The sequence below is a fragment of the Mytilus galloprovincialis genome, chromosome 4, assembly GCF_965363235.1.
Source record: "Mytilus galloprovincialis chromosome 4, xbMytGall1.hap1.1, whole genome shotgun sequence".
Lineage (NCBI taxonomy): Eukaryota > Metazoa > Mollusca > Bivalvia > Mytilida > Mytilidae > Mytilus > Mytilus galloprovincialis.
Genome location: NC_134841.1, coordinates 90,761,364 through 90,773,184, shown reverse-complemented (window position 1 = coordinate 90,773,184; position 11,821 = coordinate 90,761,364).

Genomic DNA, 11,821 nt, shown 5'->3' with positions numbered 1-11,821 from the left:
AAAAATCATATACTTCTGCAGTAAGGATTTATAGAACAGACTCTATCAGACCATTTCAGGTCTGTAAAATAACAGCAAATCATAATTTTAAAAGGTTTATATGCAGTCTTGACACCGGCCTGGCATCCTTGTGTTTCTAAGACTATTTGTCTTTCAAGTTTCTTCATGTGCTTAGTTTATTGATAATGGTTTGTAATGCTTGTTTGTGGATTAGTAAATATCACGGTAGGTATAGTGTCTGGCTAGGATCGTGGTTTTTCGAGTGATTTGATCGGGCTTTTTCGAGTGTGATCACTTTTTTCGAGTGAATATGAACAAAAATGTAAAACAAACAAACTTCATCTCTAAAAAGACGTGATATAGACGCTTGTGTTTAATATACAAAGTTATATTATGTATGATAGTATTTGATATAGAAAGATATTACTTACCCGACATTATTTTTCGTTAAAAGTTAAAATAAGCATTAAAAGTGCTTTAATTCCAAAATACAGAATAAAGCCATTTTTGACACATATAACACTGATAATGTTGAAGAAAATGAATACATGGAATCTATATATCCTTAGAAATACAGACTCTTTACAAAAATTCTTGTGTTTGCATTGAAAACGACATTTTGAGACTAAATTCATTTATTTATGTTCGTTTTTTTCGAGAGCAGTCCGGGCTTTTTCGAGTGTGTCCAATTTTTTCGAGTGATTATACAAATTACCTATAGTTTAAAATGCTATTTGAAGAAAAGTGTGATATGAAAATACGAAAATCTGCGTTAATTTGATCTGCTGGGGTCACACCACCAATAAAAGTAGCCCTACTCTGACACAAAATAGTGCTTTCGATGTCCTTGTTTTCTTAAACTAACCAACAAATTTTCAAAAATCAAACTTCTGGTGAAAGAGAAATATATTTAGACCATTTTGAGCCAAAATTTACTCGTCAATGAGTCAGAATTAAAAATTGAGGATTATTGCGCTCCGCGATATACTAATTAAAGGGGAACTCCGCAAAAAAATGAAAAATTGATACTTTGTTCTTGAAGCATTAAAAACCACATGTTCATCAATAAAAAAGTTTTATTCTGTATGTAAAGAGATCAAAATCGATTTTTGAAATTAATAATCAGTTCTTGGAAATCGCCATCTTGTCGGCATGTCCGATATAAAAAGTCACGTGACTTCTGGTGATATGTATAAACCCAAAAGAACAAACAGATTCGGGGATTTACCGACCGTGCGTTATCATCAATCAATCGGGTATTGCCGTAGACGTCATACAGTGTAAAAATGTCTTGTCAAGTGTAGGGTTGTTATGTCAAACAAGGTTGTGACAAAAGTGCACATAGTTTTCCCGATCCCACAAAACAAGAAAGACATGGTTGTGCAGCCTTAAACTAATAGCAAAATTAAAACTTTTTTTAAGTTTCATCTATAGCAAGCTTAAGTTGGTGTGTGAAGACCATTTTGAACAACCTTCTTTCGAGGGAGATTGGTAGTTATATACTTTTAATAACAAAATAACCTAGCAGTGCTGATAGCTATAGTTATCAAATCCATATATGATCTCGTTGATAAAAAAATATATAAATTTGATGAGGAATAAAAGAAAATTCAAAGACAAATGCAGTGTTCTTGTAACAATCAAGGATATACGAAAGATTCATTAGTATGCCTCTTTTATTTAAAGTACATTGATCTATATCAAGAACAGTTCCGTATATAGACAAGATAATTTTTCAAATTAATAAAGTTATACAATCGTAAATAACATTTTTTTAATTATGTTATTCAACGGCTATTAACAAGGAGAGATGTAAGGAAGAGCCTTAGCTTGGACATAATATGTTTATATACAAATGTAATATAATATTTACACTGCCAGGTTATAGAAATGTAAATATCGAAATATTGGACATTCAATTTCTTTATTAAAATAGTTGTTTTTTTAAACTAATCTTTGAATGATATACGGAATCAATTCAGAACGGTCATTTATAAAGACACTTTACAGTAAAATGTGTGACCCTATCTAGTATATTCGGTGAAAAATGTATAGGTTTTGTTTCCTTTTTAAATTTTATTTCGTTATCTTATTAAATATATGTTTTGGCTTCCTCCCGAATTGACAAAAGGTATGTCAGAATTATTGTTAGATGTAATGTCAGAGTGACAATTTCAGCAAGATATCTCAAAGGACGTATATTTGATACATGTCCTTGTGTATTCCAGTGACATCCTGTCCCGGTGTGCACAGATTTCGAGAAAAACAGGGGTTATTTTTGGAGTACCTCTTTTCGAATGTCATATTTTTTTCTAAGAAGGCTTTAAGGGAATTGGCATGTAGAAAGATGATACATGTACATATCAGGATATACCTGGTTTCTAGAAAGTTAAACTTAGGGTAAGATATTTAAAAAACTGTGAAAATTGCAAAATTTGATACAACACTTTTAAAAATACTAATCCTTCTATTCCCACTTGCAAATAACAATCGATGTTTTGATAAATAGTTTGTTTTTATAACAATCAAGGTTAATTATAATTTCACCTAAGATTTACCTGTATTTTTTTCAAAGCAAAACATATTTGGTAGGGCGTATGACATTTGCGCCGATTTTGAAAATTTTCATTCTTTCATTTGCGCCGATTTCATTTTAAGTGAGATTTTCCCATCACTTTGCGTCCGTCGTCCGGCGTCCGTCGTCCGTCGTCGTCCGTCGTCGTTAACTTTTACAAAAATCTTCTCCTCTGAAACTACTGGGCCAAATTAATTCAAACTTGGCCACAATCATCATTGAGGTGTCTAGTTTAAAAAATGTGTAGCGTGACCCTGCCAACCAACCAAGATGGACGCCATGGCTAAAAATAGAACATAGGGGTAAAATGTAGATTTTGGCTTATAACTCTAAAACCAAAGCATTAAGAGCAAATCTGACATAGGGTATAATAATCTATTAGGTCAAGATCTATCTGCCCTGAAATTTTCAGACAAATCAGACAATCTGTTGTTGGGTTGATGCCCCTGAATTAGTAATTTTAAGGAAATTTTGCAGTTTTTGCTTATTATCTTGAATATTATTATAGATAAAGATAAACTGTAAACAGCAATAATGTTCAGCAAAGTAAGATTTACAAATAAGTCAACATGACCAAAACTGTCAGTTGACCCCTATAGGGGTTATTGCCCTTTATAGTCAATTTTAACCATTTTTCGTAAATCTTTGTAATCTTTTACAAAAATCTTCTCCTCTGAAACTAATGGGCCAATTTAAATCAAACTTGGCCGCAATCATCATTAGGGTATTTAGTTTAAAAATGTGTGGCGTGACCCTGCCAACCAACCTAGATGGCCGCCATGGCTAAAACTAGAACATAGGGGTAAAATGCAGTTTTTGGCTTTTAACTCAAAAACCAAAGCATTTAGAGCAAATCTGACAGGAGGTCAACTTATTGATCAGGTCTAGATCTATCTGCCCTGGAATTTTCAGATGAATTGAATAATTGGTTGTTAGGTTGCTGCCCCTGAATTGGTAATTTTAAGGAAATTTTGCCGTTATTTGTTATTTTCTTGAATATTATTATAGATAGAGATAAACTGTAAACAGGAATCATGTACAGCAAAGTAAGACCTAAAAATAAGTCAACATGACCACAATGATCAATTAATTGACTCCCTAAGGAGTAATTGCCCTTCATAGTCAATTTTTAACAATTTTCATAAAATTAGTAAATTTTCACTAACATTTTTCACTGAAACTACTGGGCCAAGTTCACTATAGATAGAGATAATTGTAAGCAGCAAGAATGTTTAGTAAAGTAAGATCTACAAACACATCAGCATCACCAAAACACAATTATTTTGTCATAAATCCATCTGTGTCCTTTGTTTAATATTCACATAGACCAAGGTGAGCGACACAGGCTTTTTAGAGCCTCTAATTTCATTTGCGCCGATTTTATATTTGCTCCTAATTAGATTTACTGGTAAGTTAATACCTGTACATATACTGTTCTATACCATTGATAAAATCTGGTTAAAATTGTTGTTCATTTATGTTTAAATAACTTTTGATTCTAATTGTTCTGGAACTTCGTTGTAACATATGGACATATTACACACTGAAACGAGCCGAGGAGTCAATTCTTTAGTCATCGAGGGCCATACACATCGGAAGGTTAGTGTCCTGAAACATAAAAACATATCTTACAAATGTGCCAGAAATCGTGTAAATTTAAGCCATAGTCACCACGGATTCTAGTGTCAAAACACTGATCGAGCATAAACATGTGGCAGATGTCCGAAAGACAGAGGTTAAAGATAAACGGGTACTGTCAAGGAAAAAGTCTGGAGGTGTATCTTCTAGGCCTTCTTCCATCTCCCCGTAGTGAGCAGGAGACAACAGTTTTCCCGTTTGAATGGTTTTACACTTGTAATTTTGGGGCCCTTTATAGCTTGTTGTTCGGTGTGAGTCAAGGCTCCGTGTTGAAGGCCGTACATTGACCTATAATGGTTTACTTTTATACATTGTTATTTGGATGGAGAGTTGTCACATTGGCACTCACACCACATCTTCCTATATCTATGTTATGATTGACAATTATTACATTTATACAAATGGCTAATGGAAGAGGTCTAAAATGATAAAATAAAAATTACATGACTTGGATGGAGAGTTCTCTCATACCACATCTTCTTATATCTATTCACCTGTAACTTACCTGTAAAAAAATCGGCGCAAATGAAAAAAAAATAATCGGCGCAAATGAAAGAAAAAATCGGCGCAAATGAAATGCAGATCGGCGCAAATGCAAAAAAATACATTGTTTAGGTATATAATACCTTGTTTATTTGTAATATGTTTCTTTTTTCATAAAAAAAAAATGGTTTCAAATAAAGAAAAATTATTACAGAAAAAATATGGAGAATAGTTTGAAGTTAGATTTATTTTTAAATTTAAAATCCTGCCACCATCAATACTTTGAACATATACCAACAAAAGTCTCAGCAAACCCAAACCATGGGTCCTCCAAAGAACGAAAGTTTGCTGCACAAATGAGCTGACACCAATTCCAACCATCTACGAGGAAGATCTAGTTAAACTCAGAACCGACGACACACAAGAACTTGTAGAGAACATTCCAACTTTTCCATCTTGCAAGAACACAATGTACAACAAAGGCAAGAAGAACCTTCCAGTTTTACCAAAAACTGTTGATCAAATCAACATAGATGGTATTCGGACATGTACAACCAAAGGTGATCCATTCCTGCTAACAGACGACAACACAGTAGGGCGTATGCTCATCTTCAGTACGCAAAAGAATCTAACACACTTATCAGCTGCAGATATCATATATGGTGATGGTACATTTTACACGTGTCCAAGTCTATTCTTCCAACTGTACACTTTTCACGCAATGGTTGACGGAGCAATGTATCCACTCGTACACAGTTTACTTTCAGCCAAGAGTGAACTAGTATATACAAGGTTCCTGAATTTACTTAAAGATCGCTGAAACCAACACCAACTACAACTTCACCCTACCACTATCCTCCTGGACTATGAAGTCGCCATCCGAAATGCAGCATACTCTGTATTTCCTGGCATCAACGCAAAAGGCTGGTCCTTCCACTACACGCAATGCATCAGAAGAAAAGCACATGAAACAGGTCTACTTTAATAGACTTGTATACAGTGATTGTGTAATGTTTGTGCTACAAAGTGTGATTTGATTTAGCGCTGTTGTATAATTTGTGTTATATTATGCTTGCTTGAATCTACGGTTGAATTTGTTATAAAAATAACAAAATAATTTACTTATATTTGTTTCAATTTCTTTCATCTTTATTTTGTTTAAAAAAATACAGAATTCATACAAATACAAAAATAACTTATTACCTGTTCTAATAATAAAAAAAAAAAAAAAAAAACACTGGTCAATTAACAGCTGATTAAAAAATGTTTGTACAGTATAATCTTTTGTTTGCACAAGTTTTACTCCTATTCCCGCATGAAATTTTACCTTTTCTTACCAGATTTATAAAAAGTGGGAAATAAAGGGTATGAACCAATTTAAATTAGTGGTCTGACACCTTATACATCATCAGAAGACAATATTACATTTTCACTGGCTATTCGTAAGGTCATTAATGACCCTCAAAGGTTACGACGTGTACATTTCGTGTGCAAAATGCTAGAACAACGATTTTCGGAATTTTTAGTTTAATGCAATGAGTGTGTTGACTGTATTAAGACAACTAGGTTTAATAACTTGTGAGAATGGGATATCGCTTGATATCCACTCTGAGACTCGTTATTTAATTCAAATAGTAACAGGCGGAAACCCAGTTGAAATAGAACAAAAGAATCGAAGCTCTTTGTTAGAGAAGGCGATAAATGCTTACTGTAATGTTTACTATTGTGACACAAATTTTAAAAGTCAATGGAAACAAACTAAATTACAATTTTCTCGTTTATTATTTTATTGAAATTAAATAACTCGAGTTGATGAAAAGCGATATCTATTCTCACTCATTATGACAACTATAAATAATTTCTCAATGTCAAAAACTTAACTTTTACAAAAATTTTCTCGTCTGAAACTACTTAGTTTCTCTATATTATAGATAGAGATAACTATAACTTGAACAGCAAGAATGTTCAGTAAATAAGATCTACAAACAAGTCACCATCACCAAAACGCATAATTTTGCCGTGAATTCTATTCTTGTCTTTAATGTTGAATAGTGCCCTTTGTTTGACATGCACTGCAGCAAATAGACTAAGGTGAGTGACACAGGCTCTTAAGAAACTCTATAATGTTTAATAAAATCCCATAACTCGGAAACGTACAATCAATAATTTCTAAAAATTTGAAAGGGATAATACCTCAATAGACAATTCACCGAAGTTTCATGTAAATTGGTTACAGCGTTTTTGAGTTTTTGTCCGACATGCTGACGATTGACGAATTGACAACAGGGTACCATAATACGTCCCGTATAAAACATCCATGGTTCACCACGAAATTTTTATTTACTTTGACAACAAAAGTACTAAAGTGGAAAGGGTTTAATATAAGTTGCAAAAACTTGTTTCCTAATCAACTATTAATAAATATGTTTAAACTAACAAAAGTAGCATGAAATGAAGTTTAAAAGAACATGATTCATGCACTTTGTTCTAAATACCATTTTTAAAGGATCTAATAGTTTCTTATTTAATACTGGAAAGTTGTGGTAGAACGATTTCCGAACAGAAAACTTGCATTAAATTCAAAAAGGTTAGTTTTGATCAATGTAGTATTATGTCTTTATGATTTATTGAGAACAAATAATATTTTCATTCCTTAAATTACAGGTATAAACTAGAAAAGTCATTTTTTAAAGTCTAGAATTCTTTTTCCTTATTCAAATTTTCTGTAAAAAAAAGACCATTTGTCTAAAAATCCGGACAATTTCTCACAGTTGCTCTCGAAAAAACCCGGACAATAATAAACACTGAATTTTTGGTTTAAATACAAGGAAATTGTGCTTCTTTGTTGATCGAAACATGTAAAGTATTTAATGTAAGATGGGTAGTAATGTAAACAACTATTATAATTACGAAATAGCAGTTAATTGAACTTATCGCATGTGTTATCACTTGAAAAAGCCGGAACTACACTTGAAAAAAGTGGACCGAATCACTCGAAAAACCTCGATCCTAGCCGGAAACTATACCTACCGTGAATATGCTTCCATGTTTTTATAAGCATGTCCTTAGTTTGTATTACCCATGGTGTGTTACTATGTATTGCCTAACTATGTTTTTATTATATGTAATTAATTATGTTATGTTTTTATAATATATCAGCGTGTGATAATAGTTCTAAAAAAAAAAAAGAACCCATATTCCATGTTATTGTATGTACATGTTTATTTGTGTTTTCGACTTTGAATAAAGATTACTTACTTGCTGATTTGTTAGTGATTTTTATTCACTCAAGTAATTTTTACTGTAGATTCTTGAATGATTAAATATTAGGCTCCCGCAGGGTCAAAAGCGACCTGCGACCTCTAGGCTTTTTAGAGGCGACTTCCGACCTGAGTGCCTTCTAAAAACGACCTGCGACCTGTAAAATTTGAAAAAAATGACCTCCGACTGACTTCCGTTCTCTGTATTGGGAAAAACGACCTGCGACATGTACATTTCCCTTAAAAACGACCTCTCGACGAATTTAAAAGCGACCTTGCGACCTGAGGGGGGTACCCTGTGGGAGCTTCAAATATATCATTTTGTTTAACTTTTAATACAGAAAAACTAAATATGCTTGTTTAAATGTAATTTTTCTCGTTGACAACCTCTACGTTCGTTTCGACAATAATGTGTATCGACACGTATTGTATATTCATGTCACGTACACCAATTGCACTCCTTTAATAGTGGAGTTCTTCGTGCATTACTTATTATAAAACTTAGTAAATATCGTCCCAAGTTATCCCCCCCGCAGTAATCATGGCCGTTGTTTTTCTCGTTTGAATTGTTTCCCATTTTGTAAATTACTATATGGTATGTTCATTGTTGAAGGCTGTGGGGTAAACTATCATTGCATCATTTGGTCTGTGATGGATGGTTGTTTCATTGGCAATCATACCTCGTCTTCTTATTTTGATATACATATATATAGTCGAAACTACCAACTTATATATAAAACACGTAATCCCAACATTTTTTCGTTTTGAATCGCCCCAGTGATCTCGTGCTAGCATGCATGCATTCTCGCACGATGTATTAGGAAAAGGAAAGAGTGATCGTGTCGGATCTTTTAATAGTTTACCATCACATGGATCGACCAAGTAAGGACTCATGATGTAACCTTCGGGGACTAATAGTCCACTATTAGATATATCAAATGAACGAGGATGTATAGCCTTCTGTTCCAATGAAAACAACCGTAATAAAGAGGCAGAAAAAGGATTGACATGGATACGGTATTAAAAAAAAATACAAATGCTTTGGTTTTTTCCTTCGGAAGCTCGTTTATGGGGAAAGTCTTGAATATTTGATGCATAATAAAACGCATAAGAACCGAACCTTTATATCCGTTAAAACAATTCAACAAATGAAAGTACTCGTTAAGAGATGGGTGAAGAAAGTGATTTAAGTTAAATGTACTTATAACGGATATATGTCATCGGACTAACCATCATTATATCGACTATATATTTCACAAAATAACTTCTGTCATTCTAAAATTAGTAAGTGATAAGACTCATCAAGGTCATCCTTTGTTTTTAACTTATACAGATGTACATCTTAATATTGTTTGCAGTTTTCCACTTTGCAGTTCCACGACACATTTGTAACCCATGTGATCCTCTAGAAATACCAATGCTTGATTTAGTTAAGCATGCTACAATTTGTGGCGCATGTGGGCAGTTCTATGGAGAAAGTATGGAGAACTGCTGCTTCTGTAGCTCTGATATAAGACAACTATGTAGTATCGCTTACAACTGAAATTCGACATGGCAGGATATCAGAAGAAACAGAACTTTGCGACGACAAGAAAACCACAAGATCAATTGATTCCATGCAGGCTGAATAGTGATTTTGAAATCGTTCAAATATGAGCTGTGCCAAGGATAAACTTAGTTAGTGTTTTAAAGTTAACTGTATACACATGAAAACAACAATCTAAGCAATCCAAAAATAACTCATTATTTTCTAACAATTTACTTTTGTTGTTCCTCATATAAAAGAATGAAATATCACGGTGTTGCCTCATTAATCTGCATTTTTCCCTAACGCACAAGATATGCTTCAAGCTTTTACTGACTAATAATAATATAGATATTGGTAAAAGCAAGTTATTATTCGATGGATATGAAAACGCATCACACGGTAAAGCATGTTCACATGTTGATTGATACAAAATGTTAGCAAACTCTGATATTTAGTTTTTAAGGAAAATGCGACGGAGATTTCACGGAACGCACATACGGGCAACGGTAAACTAGTTAACAATCCCTATTTCTTCTGGGTGATATTTAAAAAGGTTTTTATAATAAGTGATGTTTGAGACTTGGAGTAGTATTGCTGTATCATTTATTTAAGTGAAATGAGGCTAACCACTTACCGTAGCCTCATCTACGGTAAGTCGACGGTCTGTACAGTTTAGTTTAAACAATATTTTATTCAAATAAATTGAATTGGATTGGGCAACAGGCATAGCCTATGTAAGCCCTCTCCACAAAACAAGGTACAATATATTACATTCAAACAAAGCAACACATACACAAACATAAAGACAAAACAGAATTAATTTTTCAAAAATACCTCTTAGCTGACTGGAATGATGTTTCAAATAGTTAACTCAGATCAAAAGTATGACTATTTTAAAAATTCTTCAAATGTTAACTCAGAAAATTAATAAAAAATAAATTATGAAAAAAAGTTTTAGTATTCTAGGTTATAAACTCCAACATTGATTTAGAGGTCTCACATTAAATTAAATGGTCTCCAGTCAGCTATCTAAAATAATAAATTTAATAACTCATTTTTAAAACAACATGTTTGATATCATGTACTTATTTTTAGCTCACCTGGCCGAAAGGCCAAGTGAGCTTTTCTCATCACTTGGCGTCCGGCGTCCGTCGTCGTCCGTCGTCGTCGTCGTCGTCCTGCGTTAACTTTTACAAAAATCTTCTCCTCTGAAACTACAAGGCCAAATTTAACCAAACTTGGCCACAATCATCATTGGGGTATCTAGTTTAAAAATTGTGTCCGGTGCCCTGCCCAACCAACCAAGATGGCCGCCATGACTAAAAATAGAACATAGGGGTAAAATGCAGTTTTTAGCTTATAACTCAAAAACCAAAGCATTTAGAGCAAATCTGACAGGAAGTAAAATTGTTCATCAGGTCAAGATCTATCTGCCCTGAAATTTTCAGATGAATCGGACATTTTGTTGTTGGGTTGCTGCCCCTGAAATGGTAATTTTAAGGAAATTTTGCTGTTTTTTGTTATTATCTTGAATATTATTATAGATAGAGATAAACTGTAAACAGCAATAATGTTCAGCAAAGTAAGATCTACAAATAAATCAACATGACCAAAATGGTCAGTTGACCACTTTAGGAGTTATTGGCCTTTATAGTAAATTTTTAACCATTTTTCGTAAATCTTAGTAATCTTTTAGAAAAATCTTCTCCTCTTAAACTACTGGGCCAAATTTAACCAAACTTTGCCATAATCATCATTGGGGTATCTAGTTTAAAAAATGTGTCCGGTGACCCGGCCAACCAACCAAGATGGCCGCCATGGCTAAAAATAGAGCATAGGGGTAAAATGCAGTTTTTGGCTTATAACTCAAAAACCAAAGCATTTAGAGCAAATCTGACAGGCAGTAAAATTGTTCATCAGGTCAAGATCTATCTGCCCTGACATTTTCAGATGAATCGGACATTTCGTTGTTGGGTTGCTGCCCATGAAATGGTAATTTTAAGGAAATTTTGCTGTTTTGTTATTATCTTGAATATTATTATAGATAGAGATAAACTGTAAACAGCAATAATGTTCAGCAAAGTAAGATCTACAAATAAGTCAACATGACCAAATGGTCAGTTGACCACTTTAGGAGTTATTGGCCTTTATAGTAAATTTTTAACCATTTTTCGTAAATCTTAGTAATCTTTTAGAATAATCTTCTCCTCTTAAACTACTGGGCCAAATTTAACCAAACTTTGCCATAATCATCATTGGGGTATTTAGTTTAAAAATGTGTCCGGTGACCCGGCCAACCAACCAAGATGGCCGCCATGGCTAAAAATAGAACATAGG